This window comes from Moschus berezovskii, chromosome 15, assembly GCF_049115385.1.
Source record: "Moschus berezovskii isolate FMDL1 chromosome 15, NW_MosBer_1.0, whole genome shotgun sequence".
NCBI lineage: Eukaryota > Metazoa > Chordata > Mammalia > Artiodactyla > Moschidae > Moschus > Moschus berezovskii.
In genome coordinates, this window is record NC_142474.1 from 86134613 (window position 1) to 86150883 (window position 16271).

Here is a 16271-nt window from a genome sequence, read left to right on the forward strand (position 1 = left end):
CTTCTTTGGAGAAATGTCTGTTTAGTTCTTTGGCCCATTTTTTGATTGGGTCATTTATTTTTCTGGAATTGAGCTGTAGGAGTTGCTTGTATGTTTTTGAGATTAATCATTTATCAGTTGTTCATTTGCTATTATTTTCTCCCATTCTGAAGGCTGTCTTTTCACCTTGTTTATAGTTTCCTTTGCTGTGCAGAAGCTTTTGATTTTAAATAGGTCCCATTTGTTTATTTTTGCTTTTATTTCCAATATTCTGGGAGGTGGGTCATGGAGGATCCTGATGTGATTTATGTCAGAGAGTGTTTTGCCTATATTCTCCTCTAGGAGTTTTATAGTTTCTGGTCTTACATTTAGATCTTTAATCCATTTTGAGTTATTTTTTGTATGGTGTTAGGGAGTGTTCTAGTTTCATTCTTTTACAAGTGGTTGACCAGTTTTCCCAGCACCACTTGTTAAAGAGATTGTCTTTTCTCCATTCAATATTCTTGCCTCCCTTATCAAAGATAAGGTGTCCATACGTGTATGGATTTATCTCTGGGCTTTCTATTTTGTTCCATTGATCTATATGTCTGTCTCTATGCCAGTACCATACTGTCTTGGTGACTGTGGCTTTGTAGTAGAGCCTGAAGTCCGGCAGGTTGATTCCCCCAGTTCCATTCTTCTTTCTCAAGATTGCTTTGGCTATGAGAGGTTTTTTGTATTTCCATACAAATTGTGAAATTATTTGTTCTAGCTCTGTGAAAAACACCGTTGGTAGCTTGATAGGGATTGCATCGAACTTATAAATTACTTTGGGTAGTATATTCATTTTCACAATATTTATTCTTCCAATCCATGGACATGGTATATTTCTCCATCTATTAGTGTCCTCTCTGATTTCTTTCACCAATGTTTTATAGTTTTCTATATATAGGTCTTTTGTTTCTTTTGGTAGATATATTCCTATATATTTTATTCTTTTCGTTGCAACAGTGAATGGAATTGTTTCCTTAATTTCTCTTTCTATTTTCTCATTATTAGTGTATAGGAATGCAAGGGATTTCTGTTTGTTGATTTTATATTCTGCAACTTTACTATATTCATTGATTAGCTCTAGTAATTTTCTAGTAGAGTCTTTAGGGTTTTCTGTGTAGAGGATCATGTCATCTGCAAACAGTGAGAGTTTTACTTCTTTTTTTCCAATTTGGATTCCTTTTATGTCTTTTTCTGCTCTGCTTGCTGTAGCCAAAACTTCCAGAACTATGTTGAATAGTAGTGGTGAGAGCGAGTACCCTTGTCTTGTTCCTGACTTTAGGGGAAACGCTTTCAGTTTTTCACCATTGAGGATAATGTTTGCTGTGGGTTTGTCATATATAGCTTTTTTTACATTGAGGAATGTTCCTTCTATTCCCGCCTTCTGGAGGGTTTTGATCATAAATGGATGTTGAATTTTGTAAAAGGCTTTCTCTGCATCTATTTAAATAATCATATGGTTTTTATTTTTCAATTTGTTCCTGGTGGCTCAGAGGTTAAAGCATCTTCCTCCAATGCGGGAGACCCGGGTTTGATCCCTGGGTCGGGAAGATCCCCTGGAGAAGGAAACGGTAACCCACTCCAGTATTCTTGCCTGGAGAATCCCATGGACGGAGAAGCCTGATAGGCTACAGTCCACAGGGTCGCAAAGAGTCAGACACGACTGAGCGATGGAACAGAACGGAATGGAACAGAATGTGGTGTATTACATTGATTCATTTGCGGATATTGAAGAATCCTTGCATCCCTGGGATAAAGCCTACTTGGTCATGATGTACTATCTTTTTAATGTGTTGTTGGATTCTGATTGCTAGAATTTTGTTAAGGATTTTTGCATCTATGTTCATCAGTGACATTGGCCTGAAGTTCTCTTTTGTTGTGGCATCTTTGTTAGGTTTTGGTATTAGGGTGATAGTGGCCTCTTAGAATGAGTTAGGAAGCTTACCTTCCTCTGAAATTTTCTGGAAGAGTTTGAGTAGGATAGGTGATAGCTCTTCTCTAAATTTTTGGTAGAATTCAGCTGTGAGGCCATCTGGACCTGGGCTTTTGTTTGCTGGAAGATTTCTGATTACAGTTTCAATTTCCATGCTTGTGATGGGTCTTTTAAAATTTTCTATATCTTCCTGGTTCATTTTTGGAAAGTTATACTTTTCTAAGAATTTGTCCATTTCTTGCAAGTTGTCCATTTTATTGGCATATAATTGCTGATAGTAGTCTCTTATGATCCTTTGTATTTCTGTGTTGTCCGTTGTGATCTCTCCCTTTTCATTTCTAATTTTATTGATTTGATTTTTCTCCCTTTGTTTCTTGATGAGTCTGGCTAGTGGTTTGTCAATTTTATTTACCCTCTCAAAGAACCAGCTTTTGGCTTTGTTGATTTTTGCTATGGTCTCTTTTGCTTCTTTTGTATTTATTTCTGCCCTAATTTTTAAGATCTCTTTCCTCCTACTGAATGTAGGGTTCTTCATTTCTTTCTTTTCTAGTTGCTTTAGGTGTAGAGTTAGGTTTTTTAGTCGGCTTTTTTCTTGTTTCTTGAGGTATGCCTGTATTGCTATGAACCTTCCCCTTAGCACCGCTTTTACAGTGTCCCACAGGTTTTGCGTTGTTGTGTTTTCATTCATTTCTATGTATATTTTGATTTCTTTTTTTATTTCCTCAATGATTTGTTGGTTATTCAGCAGTGTGTTGTTCAGCCTCCATATGTTGGAATTTTTAATAGTTTTTCTCCTGTAATTGAGATCTAGTCTTACTGCATTGTGGTCAGAAGAGATGCTTGGAATGATTTCAATTTTTTTGAATTTACCAAGGCTAGATTTATGGCCCAGGATGTGATCTATCCTGGAGAAGGTTCCGTGTGCGCTTGAGAAGAAGGTGAAATTTATTGTTTTGGGGTGAAATGTCCTATAGAGATCTATTAGGTCTAACTGGTCTATTGTATCGTTTAACTTTTGTGTTTCCTTGTTAATTTTCTGTTTAGTTGATCTATCCATAGGTTTGAGTGGGGTATTAAAGCCTCCCACTATTATTGTGTTATTGTTGATTTCCTCTTTCATACTTGTTAGCATTAGTCTTGCATATTGTGGTGCTCCTATGTTGGGTGCATATATATTTATAATTGTTATATCTTCTTCTTGGATTGAGCCTTTGATCATTATGTAGTGTCCTTCATTGTCTCTTTTCACAGCCTTTGTCTTAAAGTCTATTTTATCAGATATGAGTATTGCTACTCCTGCTTTCTTTTGGTCTCTATTTGCGTGGAATATCTTTTTCTAGCCCTTCACTTTCAATCTGTATGTGTCCCTCGTTTTGAGGTGGGTCTCTTGTAGACAACATATACAGGGGTCTTGTTTTTGTATCCATTCAGCCAGTCTTTGTCTTTTGGTTGGTGCGTTCAACCCATTTACATTTAAGGTAATTATTGATAAGTATGATCCTGTTGCCATTTTCTTTGTTGTTTTGGGTTCAAGTTTATACACTCATTCTGTATTTCCTGTCTAGAGAAGGTCCTTTAGCATTTGTTGGAGAACTGGTTTGTTGATGATGAATTCTCTCAGCTTTTGCCTGTCTGTAAAGCTTTTGATTTCTCCTTCATATTTGAATGAGATCCTTGCTGGGTACAGTAATCTGGGCTGTAGGTTATTTTCTTTGATCACTTTAAGTATGCCCTGACATTCCTTCCTGGCCTGAAGAGTTTCTATTGAAAGGTCAGCTATTATCCTTATGGGGATCCCCTTGTGTGTTATTTGTTGCTTTTCCCTTGTTGCTTTTAATATTTGTTCTTGTGTTTGACCTTTGTTAATTTGATTAATATGTGTCTTGGGGTATTTTGCCTTGGGTTTATCCTGTTTGGGACTCTCTGGGATTCTTGGACTTGGGTGATTATTTCTTTCCCCATTTTAGGGAAATTTTCAACTATTATCTCCTCAAATATTTTCTCATGGTCTTTCTTCTTTTCTTCTTCTGGGACTCCTATGATTCGGATGTTGGGGTGTTTAAAATTGTCCCAGAGGTCTCTGAGATTGTCCTCATTTCTTTTAATTCATTTTTCTTTTTTCCTCTCTGCTTCATTTATTACTATCATTCTATCTTCTGTCTCCGTTATTCTACTGTTGGTTCCCTCCAGAGTGTTTTTGATCTCATCTATTGCATTATTCATTGTATATTGACTCTTTTTTATTTCTTCTAGATCCTTATTAAACCTTTCTTGCATCTTCTCAATCCTCGTCTCCAGATTATTTATCTGTAACTCCAATTTGCTTTCAAGATTTTGGATCAATTTCACTATCATTATTTGGAATTCTTTATCAGGTAGATTCCCTATTTCTTCCTTTTTAGTTTGGATTGGTAGGCATTTATCCTGTTCCTTTATTTGCTGGGTGTTTCTTTGCCTCTTCATCTTGCTTATATTGCTGTGTTTGGGGTGGACTTTCCGTCTTCTGGCAGTTTGTGGAGTTCTCTTTATTGTGGAGTTTCCTCGCTATGGGTGAGGTTGGATGTGTGGCTTGTCAAGGTTCCCTGGTTAGGGAAGCTTGTGTCAGTGTTCTGGTGGATGGAGCTGGATTTCTTCTCTCTGGAGTACAATGAAGTGACCAGTAATGAGTTATGAGATGTCAGTAGGTTTGGAATGACTTTGGACAACCTGTATAGTCACTTCCAAGGTGGTTCCCTCTGTTTTAGCTTCTGTTTGCTGGTCTCTTTAGTGTCTAATTTCTGCCTGACAGTAGGGGGTGGTGGTGGACACTTTTTAAGGCTCACTTGTTGAGTCCTATTCTGGGAAGAGAGGAACGCTGCAGAGAAATATCTCCGGCGTCTGTGGGGAGTGCTTGCAGTGTTCTGGCCACACTGGATTTGCCCCCACTCACGGCATGTGTGCTGTCCCCGTCTACACTGCACAGGCTCTAGGTTGCTCTGCCAGTAACTGTCTGAGGCAGGCACTGGGTAGTATGCATTTCCCAGGTCTAAGCCGCTCAAGTTCAGGTTCTCAGGTACTCCACAAAGGTGCAGATTTGGTTGGGCCTGCATTTTGTGCCTTCCCTGGACCGAGCAGCTCAAGTGACCAGGTGTTTGGTGAGTGCAGTTGCTGCAACTTATCACCTCCCTGGTCCCTCCTGCTCGGTTTTCTGTGTATACAACTGGTGCACCTTCTCAGGTGGATGTTAACCAGCCAGAAACCCAAAAAGTTTGGTATCGGATGCCTCTCTGGTGCCGCGATTGCCCCCTTCTGGCTCTGGCTGCCCTCCCCTGCCTGTGTCGGTGGGGGACGGGCCGGACACAGCCAGCTAGCTCTGCTCAGTCCTTTGTTCTGTGAGCAGGGCTGGCGGAGTCCAAAGTTAGGGCTTTTCACCTTTTCGCAGGGTAGCTACCCAACAGTCTGCTCTGCTATCTCCAGTCAGCTCCCCCAGACTGCCCTCGCAGCATTCAGGCCCGGTCCTCCCTCTAAGCAGTTCCGCCGGCTCCTACCTGCCCAGCCCCGACTTGTTAATGGTGGATGAGGGCATCTGCTCTGCTTCTCCGCTGGGAGTTACCGTTGGACTCGAAAGCTGTGAGGTTTAATTATTTATTTCTTTTTCTCCTGGTTGTGTTGCCCTCTGAGGTTCCAAGCCTCGCCAGACTCGCCTGTGAGAGTGTTTCCTGGTGTTCGGAAACTTCTCTCTTTTTATGCCTCCCTTCCCAGGATGGAGCTCCGTCCCTACTTCTTTTGTCTCTCTTTTTATTTTTTATGTTTTTTCCTACCTACTTTTGAAGACAATGGGCTGCTTTTATGGGTGTCTGATGTCTTCTGCTGGCATTCAGAAGTTGTTTTATGGACTTTACTCAGTGTTCAAATGTTCTTTTGATGAATTTGTGGGGGAGAAACTGGTCTCGCTGTCCTATTCCTCCGCCATCTTGTTTCAGCCTCTTATTTAGGTTTAGAACAAAATTGTTATCTCAAGTATGAACTGTGACATTTAGTGCTTAAGTTATTAATTTCTTGCCATGGTTGGCTTCTAATAGATGCTCTCTGTATGTCTGCTGAGTAGAGGAATGGACATAAATCAAGTTTAATCATTAACATAATGATTGACATTTTTGATACAGTAGGCAAAGTAGTATTCTTAATTCCAAACCATGTATTAATTTTGGCTTTTTCATGTTAAAATACAGGCTAACTTGCGTTGACACTGTGAAGAAACTAGTTAAGTGCTTTGTAAAGAAATTTTCCTTCACAGTACTGTCTGCTTATGTTTTTGCTCTGTGATAAATTTAGCAGGCATTTAAATTAATATCTGAGTTATTCATGTGAGAATAAAGATCCTTGTGCTTAAAAAGGCTACTTCCTTTAAACAGTTTTTTTCATTTTAAATTATTCTCCGAAGATTTTAACTTTTTTTTTTTTTTAATGGTATGGGCCCAAAACTTCATAAAATGTCTCTCCAGGTTATAGAAGAGTGAAATGACACTCAGAAGCAGCTTTCTCGAGAACGGAATGCCAGAATCTTACAGGATGGAAGAAACAAAAGGAGAACAAAAGGAGATAGAAATGACTAATAAGGAAATGAACTCTGAGGTATTTTCTGTAGTCATTTTCAAATATGTGTGTATGTCTCTGTGTATGTATATATTTAAAAACCAACACTATATATCATAACAAGTGTAGAGGATTTTGAAAGTCTATGTATCTATGTTTTGAGGAGGGAAACATTTTCCATCTTTTGGATGAAGTAATATTTGTAATTAAAATCCGTTTGTCTGCTGCGGATAGGTAGTGACATAGGATGGCCTCATCCAAGGGAGGCCTTTAATATTTTCCATAGGAATTGATCTCAACATTTTTGTGACTATCTTGGAAGAGCCGGTGACCTGATTGTGGTTTAGGCAAGGAAGACCGTATGTGCTCCACTATCGACTGCGCTACCCGACCAAGTTCCTCTGCTTTGGACTGAACGTGTCTGTCATTCCATGCACGTCATCATCTTCAGTGTCTAAATCAGAGTTCATTCTTGGCGCCACTTTCATTTCTTTAACCGATACCCTATCAAAGATCTTTTCACATCATTTACAGGTTTTCAATTTGTAAAAACTGTGTCATCGTTGTTAAAACACTTTTGAACACCGTAAAAAGTTGTTTCTTTAGAATAAACTTATAAAAGTCTCCCCTCCCCCTCTAAAGAAAACAAACTTTTGCTACTAACAATAGATATGCTGGTTGTTGGTAGTGATGTCATTTCCTCGAAAGATCATTAGGTTAGTTTATCACTTCCCCTGATGGTAAGGAGGAAACTAGGCAGTTCAGAGACCACATTTTGAATGTCATTCTTCTACTTGTGAGAAAATGAGCACTCTGCTCTGTGAGTATCCTATTTCAGTACAGGGAACTTTTGAAAACAGTAATAGATAATGCATAACATATATTAGTGATAATTATTGTGTTTTTCATTGTATTTCCTGCATCTTACTATCTTAAACATTATGGAGAGATAAAGAAAGTTACTGCAGCAGCAAATAATCTCATGATTTTCTGAGACAAGCTCTCTACATTTTACCTATCTACCATTAGTGTTTGCACCGTGAGTGAAGTTAGAGGCTTGTTTTGTATTGATATGTTTGTACTAGAGAAGTGACTGTGGTTTGATGTAAAAGGACTAGTAGAGTCAGAAGACCTGGCGAAAAGCCCGCAGCTTATTTATATTTTTAACTTCTTCCTTTCCAGAAGTATAGCTAATGAGTTAGTTGATGTTTGTAGAAGTGCTTAGTACAGTTATCAATAGGTATAATTCTTCTAATTGACTGTTAAAATGTCAGAAAAGTAGCATAGTCTTAAAGATTTTTTTATGAAATTTAGTCTATTTAAATATATATAGAGCTAAGGCTCTTACTGTGAGGTAGCTGTATAGGTTAGGTATCAGATGCAGTGTTTTTAAAGCTAAAGTGGTGTTGTTTATTAAATTATAGTTGATTTACAGTATTGTGTTGTTTCAGGTATTCAGCACAGTGATTCAGCTATATACGTTTATGTATATGTATGTGTGTGTGTATATACACACACACATATATAGGGCTTCCCTGCTGGCTCATACTATAAAGAATCCGCCTGCAATACAGGAGACCTGGGTTTCATCCTTGGTTTGGGAAGGTCCCCTGGAGAAGGAAATGACTACCCGCTCCAGTATACTTACCGGGAGAATTCCATGGGAAGAGGAGTCTGATGGGCTAGAGTCCATGGGGGTTACAAAGAGTCAGACATGACCAAGTGACTAACACACATGCACAGTATAACACACACACACATATTCCTTTTCAGATTTTTCTTATAGAATATTATGTTTAGTTCCTTATGTTGATCCTTGTTGGTTAGTTTATGTATCAGTTCAGTTTCAGTTCAGTCATGTCTGACTCTTTGTGACCCCATGGACTGCAGCGTGCCAGGCCTCCCTGTCCATCACCAGCTCCCAGAATTGACTCAAACTTATGTCCATTGAGTTGGTGGTGCCATCCAACCATCGCATCCTCTGTCGTCCCCTTCTCCTCTGACCTTCAGTCTTTCCCAGCATCAGGGTCTTTTCAAATAAGTCAGTTCTTTCCATCAGGTGGCCAAAGTATTGGAGTTTCTGCTTTACCATCAGTCCTTCCAATGAACATTCAGGACTGATTTCCTTAAGGATGGACTTGTTGGATCTCCTTGCAGTCCAAGGGACTCTCAAGAGTCTTCTCCAACACAACAGTTCAAAAGCATCAATTCTTATATTTCATATAAACTAGTGTGTATATGTTAATCCCAACATTCTAGTTTCTCCCTTCCCATACCTCCCTTTAGCCTATAGTGACCGTTAGCTTGTTTTCTATGTCTGTGAAGCTCTTTCTGTTGTATAAATAAGTTCATTTTTAGATTCCACATATAAGCAGTATGATATACTTGTCTTTGTCTGACTTAGTCACTTAGTGTGATAATGTCTAGGTCCAACATCCCTGTTGCTACAAATAGCATTTTATTCTTTTTTATGGTGTAGTATTATTTCATTGTATAAATATACCACATCAGATGCAATTTTTTTTAAATTTTTATTGGAGGCTAATTATTTTACAATATTATATTGGTTGGTTTTGCCATACATTGATGTGAATCCGCCCCAGATTGACATGAGTTCCCCCTCCCGAACGCCCCTCCCACCTCACTTCTCCCTTTATCCTCCCTCTGCGTCATCCCCACATACCAGCCCTGAGCATCCTGTAACATGCATCAACCCTAAACTGGTGATTCGTTTCACATATGATAATATACATGTTTCAATGCCATTCTCCCAAACCATCCCACCCTCACCCTTTCCGACAGAGTCCCAAAGACTGTTCTATACATCTGTGTCTCTTATGCTGTCTCGTATACAGGGTTATCATTTGCATCTTTCTAAATTCCATATATATGCGTTAGTATATTGTATTGGTGTTTTTCTTTCTGGCTTACTTCACTCTGTATAATAGGCTCTAGTTTCATCCACCTCATTAGAACTGGTTCAAATGCATTCTTTTTAATGGTTGAGTAATATTCCATTGTGTATATATACCAAAGCTTTCTTATCCATTCGTCTGCAGATGGACATCTAGGATTCTTCCATGTCCTGGCTATTATAAACAGTGCTGCAATGAACATTGGAGTACATGTGTTTCTTTCAATTCTTGTTTCCTTGGTGTGTACGCCCAGGAGTGCGATTGCTGGGTCATATGGCAGTTCTATTTCCAGTTTTTTTTTTTTTTTTTGAGGAATCTCCACACTGTTCTCCATAGTGGCTGTACTACTTTGCATCCCCACCAACAGTGTAAGAGGGTTCCCTTTTCTCCACACCCTCTCCAACATTTATTGCATGTAGACTTTTGGAGAGCAGCCATTCTAACTGGTGTGAAATGGTATCTCATTGTGGTTTTGATTTGCATTTCTCTGATTATGAGGGATGTTGAGCTTTTTTTCATGTGTTTGTTAGCCATCTGTATGTCTTCTTTGGAGAAATGTCTGTTTAGTTCTTTGGCCCATTTTGTGATTGCATCATTTATTTTTCTGGAATTGAGCTGCAGAAGCTGCTTGTATATTTTGGAGATTAATCCTTTATCAGTTGCTTCATTTGCTATTATTTTCTCCCATTCTGAAGGCTGTCTTTTCACGTTACTTATACTTTCCTTTGCTGTGCAGAAGCTTTTGATTTTAATTAGGTCCCATTTGTTTATTTTTGTTTTTATTTCCAATATTCAGGTCAGTAGGTGCCCAGTATGCTACTGGAGCTCAGTGGAGAAATAACTATAGAAGGAATGAAAGGAGGGAGCAAAAGCAAAACCAATACCCAGTTGTGGATGGGACTGTTGATAGAAGCAAGGTCCGGTGCTGTAAAGAGCCATATTGCATAGGAACCTGGAATGTTAGGTCCATGAATCAAGGCAAATTGGAAGTGGTCAAACAGGAGATGGCAAGAGTGAACATAGACATTCTAGGAATCAGTGAACTAAAATGGACTGGAATGGGTGAATTTAACTCAGATGACCATTATATCTAGTACTGTGGGCAGGAATCCCTTAGAAGAAATGGAGTAGCCATCATGGTCAACAAAAGTGTCCGAAATACAGTACTTGGATGCAATCTTAAAAATGACAGAATGATTTCTGTTCGTTTCCAAGGCAAACCATTCAATATTACAGTAAACCAGGCCTTTGCCCCAACCAGTAACACTGAAAAAGCCGAAGTTGAATGGTTCTATGACCTACAAGACCTTTTAGAACTAACACCCAAAAAAGATGTCCTTTTCATTGTAGGAGACTGGAATGCAAAAGTAGGAAGTCAAGAAACACCTGGAATAACAGGCAAATTTGGCCTTGAAGCACAGAATGAAGCAGGGCAAAGGCTAATAGAGTTTTGTCAAGAGAACGCACTGGTCATAGCAAACACCTTCTTCCAACAACAGAAGAGAAGACTCTACACATGGACATCACCAGACGGTCAACACCGAAATCAGATTGATTATATTCTTTGCAACCAAAAATGGAGAAGCTGTATACAGTTAGCAAAAACAAGACCAGGAGCTGACTGTGGCTCAGATCATGAACTCCTTATTGCCAAATTCAGATTTAAATTGAAGAAAGTAGGGAAAACCACTAGACAATTCACATATGACCTAATCAAATCCCTATGATTATACAGTGGAAGTGAGAAATAGATTTAAGGGACTAGATCTGATAGAGTGCTTGATGAACTCTGGACGGAGGTTCGTGACATTGTACAGGAGACAGGGACCAAGACCATCCCCATGGAAAAGAAATGCAAAAAATCAAAATGGCTGTCTGAGGAAGCCTTACAAATAGCAATGAAAAGAAGAGAAGTGAAAAGCAAAGGAGAAAAGGAAAGATATAAGCATCTGAATGCAGAGTTCCAAAGAATATCAAGGAGAGATAAGAAAGCCTTCCTCAGTGATCAATGCAAAGAAATAGAGGAAAACAAAAGAATAGGAAAAACAAGAGATCTCTTCAAGAAAATTAGAGATTCCAAGGGAATATTTCATGCAAAGATGGGCTTGATAAAGGACAGAAATGGTATGGACCTAACAGAAGCAGAAGATATTAAGAAGAGGTGGCAAGAATACACAGAAGATCTGTACAGAAAAGATCTTCACGTCCAAGACAGTCATGATAACGTGATCACTGACCTAGAGCCAGACATCTTGGAATGTGAAGTCAAGTGGGCCTTAGAAAGCATCACTACAAACAAAGCTAGTGGAGGTGATGGAATTCAAGTTGAGCTATTTCAAACCTTGAAAGATGATGCTCTGAAAATGCTACACTCAATATGCCAGCAAATTTGGAAAACTCAGCAGTGGCCACAGGACTGGAAGAGGTCAGTCTTCATTCCAATCCCAAAGAAAGGGAATGCCAAAGAATGCTCAAGCTGTCGCACAATTGCACTCATCTCAATCGCTAGTAAAGTTATGCTCCAAATTCTCCAAGCCAGGCTTCAGCAATATGTGAACCGTGAACTCCCAGATGTTCAGACAGGTTTTAGAAAAGGCAGAGGCACCAGAGATCAAATTGCCAACATCCGCTGGATCATGGAGAAAGCGAGAGAGTTCCAGAAAACCATCAATTTCTGCTTCATTGACTATGCCAAAGCCTTTGACTGTGTCGATCACAATAAACTGTGGAACATTCTGAAAGAGATGGGAATCCAAGACCACCTGACCTGCCTCTTGAGAAACCTGTATGCAGGTCAGGAAGCTACAGTTAGAGCAGGACATGGAACAAGAGACTGGTTTCAAATAGGAAAAGGAGTACGTCAAGGCTGTATATTGTCACCCTGCTTATTTAACTTCTATGCAGAGTACATCATGAGGAACACTGGGCTGGAAGAAGCACAAGCTGGAATCAAGATTGCTGGGAGAAATATCAATAACCTCAGATATGCAGATGACACCACCCTTATGACAGAAAGTGAAGAGGAACTCAAAAGCCTGTTGATGAAAGTGAAAGGGGAGAGTGAAAAGGTTGGCTTGAAGCTCAACATTCAGAAAACAAAGATCATGGCATCTGGTCCCATCACTTCATGGGAAATAGATGGAAAAACAGTGGAGACAGTGTCAGATTTTATTTTTTGGGGCTCGAAAATCACTGCAGATGCGGATTGCAGCCATGAAATTAAAAGACGCTTACTCTTTGGAAGGAAAGTTATAACCAACCTTAATAGTATATTAAAAAGCAGAGACATGACTTTGCCAACCAAGATCAGTCTAGTCAAGGCTATGGTTTTTCCTGTGGTCATGTATGGATGTGAGAGTTGGACTATGAAGAAGGCTGATCGCCGAAGAATTGATGCTTTTGAACTGTAGTGCTGGAGAAAACTCTTGAGAGTCCCTTTTACTGCATGGAGATCCAACCAGTCCATTCTAGAGGAGATCAATCCTGGGTGTTCTTTGGAGGGACTGATGCTAAAGCTGAAACTGCAATACTTTGGCCACCTCATGCGACGAGTTGATTCACTGGAAAAGATTCTGATGCTGGGAAAGGTTGGGGGCGGGAGGAGAAGGGGACGACAGAGAATGAGATGGCTGGATGGCATCACCGACTCGATGGACATGAGTTTGAGTGAACTCCGGGAGTTGGTGATGGACAGGGAGGCCTGGCGTGCTGTGATTCATGGGGTCACGAAGAGTCCGACACGACTGAGCGACTGAACTGAACTGAACTGAGAAGTTTTGGGTTGTTATGTTTTCCTTTTCATTCATTTCTATGCATATTTTGATTTCTTCTATGATTTGTTCATTATTCAGCAGTGTGTTGTTTAGCCTCCATATGTTAGCATTTTTAATAGTTTTTCTCATGTAATTGAAATCTAATCTTACTGCATTGTGGTTAGAAAAGCAGATGCAATTTTTAAGTGTAGTCAGATCTATACATCTTTTATTTAAGTCTTCCCAAGGTCCTTTTAATTCAAAGAAAAGCCTCTCCAGTTCTGAACTTCTTGAAAAGTCTCTTGGGGTTTCTTTTTTACTTTCACGGATTTATTGTCTTCAATTAAATTTTTGAATGGGTATTTGCTGGTATAAAGTCTGAGAATTGTATCGAACCTTATTTTTCCAGTTGGAGACATTCTTGGTGCAGTCTTTCCATTGTATAAACATAGAGGTTAGTCTTTCAGAGGAAATCATGAAATGTCACTTTATTGAGTACTAGCTAGAAGTCTCCTTTGTTTCACTTAGGTTTCTGATAGTTGTGAAGAGGCAAAAGATCTGTTGCTCAAAAGCCACATGTTGCAGGATGAAATTGCCATGCTAAACCTGGAGATAGGTGCAATGAAAAATCAGAACCAGGAAAAGGAAAATAAATATTTTGAAGGCAAGGTCTGATGCTGTAGGAGAGAAGTGAGGAGTTAATCAAGTAATGGAATCATTTAAAAGAGAGAACGTATCAGTACAAAAATGAGAAAGCAGAAAGAGAAGTGAGTATCCAGAAGAAGAAATTCTCAGACTTCCTGAAAGAAAGTTAAAAGTGATTCTTGATTCTGGCTAAATGTTGAATCTAGTTGAATATAAAAAATACATAGGCTGTGAATCTATGGTCTTTAAACCAGTTTAAAAGCACACCTGTATCCAGCAAATAAAAATTAGACCCAAGAGATGCTTTACTTTGAGTAGAGACATCGTATTGCTTATGCAATGTTAAGAGATTCAGTTCTAAATTATTAATATAGATAAAGTGAATGTGAAGTCGCTCAGTAGTGTCTGACTCTTTGCGACCCCCTGGCCTGTAGCCTACGAGGCTTCTCTGTCCACGGGATTTTCCAGGCAAGAACACTGGAGTGGGTTGCCATTTCCAGTGTTAGTAATTTACTCTTCTACTATTATTATAATCATTTTAATATTTATGTTATCACATTTTAATATCATAATGAAGCAGATAAATGAAATGCTCAAACCTAAAATAAATATTTTGAAATTAAGATTCAGTTACATGGATTATCTTGACACTCAATTCCAGGTTTCCCAGATGCTATATTTTATATATTGTACTTTGGCTTCAGTAGCTTGTCATACCTTTTTGTCATATTTGTTGGTATAATTTTAGTTTTATTCATGCCAATTTGAATTAATTTGGGAAAATTTCAGCCTTGATCATTTTTTCTTATGGCCTCTCAACTCTTTAAAGGCATCTATTTGTCACTGAATCATAATTTGGGACTTGAGTGGTGAGCTTTAGCCAAATTATTCCTGATTTAATCTTCCCACTGCTATTTATGCTATTTACTTAGAGCATTTTAACAAACACTTTCCTCATAATTCTCATTTTAAGGATCAATTTGTATCATTTCAATACAGGTTTGTCCACCAAGCCTCTTGATGAAAGTGAACGAGGAGAGTGAAAAAGTTGGCTTGAAGCTCAACATTCAGAAAACTAAGATCATGGCAACTGGTCCCATCACTTCATGGCAAATAGATGGGGAAACAGTGTCAGACTTTATTTTCTGGGGCTCCAAAATCACTGCAGATGCTGATTGCAGCCATGAAATTAAAAGATGCTTACTCCTTGGAAGGAAAGTTATGACCAACCTAGATAGCATATTAAAAAGCAGAGACATGACTTTGCCAACCAAGGTCTGTCTAGTCAAGGCTATGGTTTTTCCAGTGGTCATGTGTGGATGTGAGAGTTGGACTGTGAAGAAAGATGATCGCCAAAGAATTGATGCTTTTGAACTGTGGTGTTGGAGAAGACTCTTGAGAGTCCCTTGGACTGCAAGGAGATCCAACCAGTCCATTCTAAAGGAGATCAGTTCTGGGTGTTCATTGGAAGGACTGATGCTAAAGCTGAAACTCCAATACTTTGGCCACCTCATGTGAAGAGCTGACTCACTGGAAAAGTCTCTGATGCTGGGAGGGGTTGGGGGCAGGAGGAGAAGGGGCGACAGAGAGCGAGATGGCTGGATGGCATAACCGACTCGGTGGACATGAGTTTGAGTGAACTCCGGGAGTTGGTGATGGACAGGGAGGCCTGGCGTGCTGGGATTCATGGGGTCGCAGAGTCGGACATGACTGAGCAACTGAACTGAATATTTCCATGGCAGTGACTTCACTCTGATGGTCATGTAAGTTCTGTACCACTCCATCCAGGAGGTGCTATTTGCATATTAACCCGTGGTTGTTTTCCACTGAGTAATACGTAGAGGAAGTAAGTTGCAAATTATGATAAGTGGAGAATACTGCTACTTGGTTAGTGGAGTCAGTGAACATTTTTGAAGTACTGGATACATATGTTTTGGGCCTCATGCTCCCCCTTACTGCCACTTGCAATGGGATGGAGAGTGATTTCAGTGTGACTTGTGTTGAAGACCACTTCTGTTGGCATGACATCTGCCTGATATATCAAATTGTTTTGGAGATAAAATCCAGCGACTGTAATAAGGCCAATTACAAACAGTTCTTATTCTGTGCCACGTCCTCTTCTAAATAGTTTATGTATGTGGTTAGTCACTCAGTCATGTCCAGTTCTTTGTGACCTCATGAACAGCCACACAATAGGCTCCTCTGTCCATGGGATTCTCCAGCAAGAATACTGGAGTGGGTTTCTTTCTGGCAATACTGGACCCATTTCCTTCTCCAAAGTACATTATGTAAACTTCGCAGTATAATCTTCCAAAGATTCCACTGAGATTGTTGCTACCATTATCTCCATTTTATGGATGGAGAAACTGAGATACAGAAAAGTTAAGTGATTTGCTCCAGGACACACAGCTCAGAACTGATGGAACTGTGACACAGGCCCAC

General features: G+C 39.4%; 1 pseudogene; it reads left to right on the forward strand.

Moving 5' to 3' along the window:
• LOC148775505 (ankyrin repeat domain-containing protein 26-like) overlaps positions 1-16271 on the forward strand; it is a 180123-nt pseudogene that overhangs the window by 149126 nt on the left and 14726 nt on the right.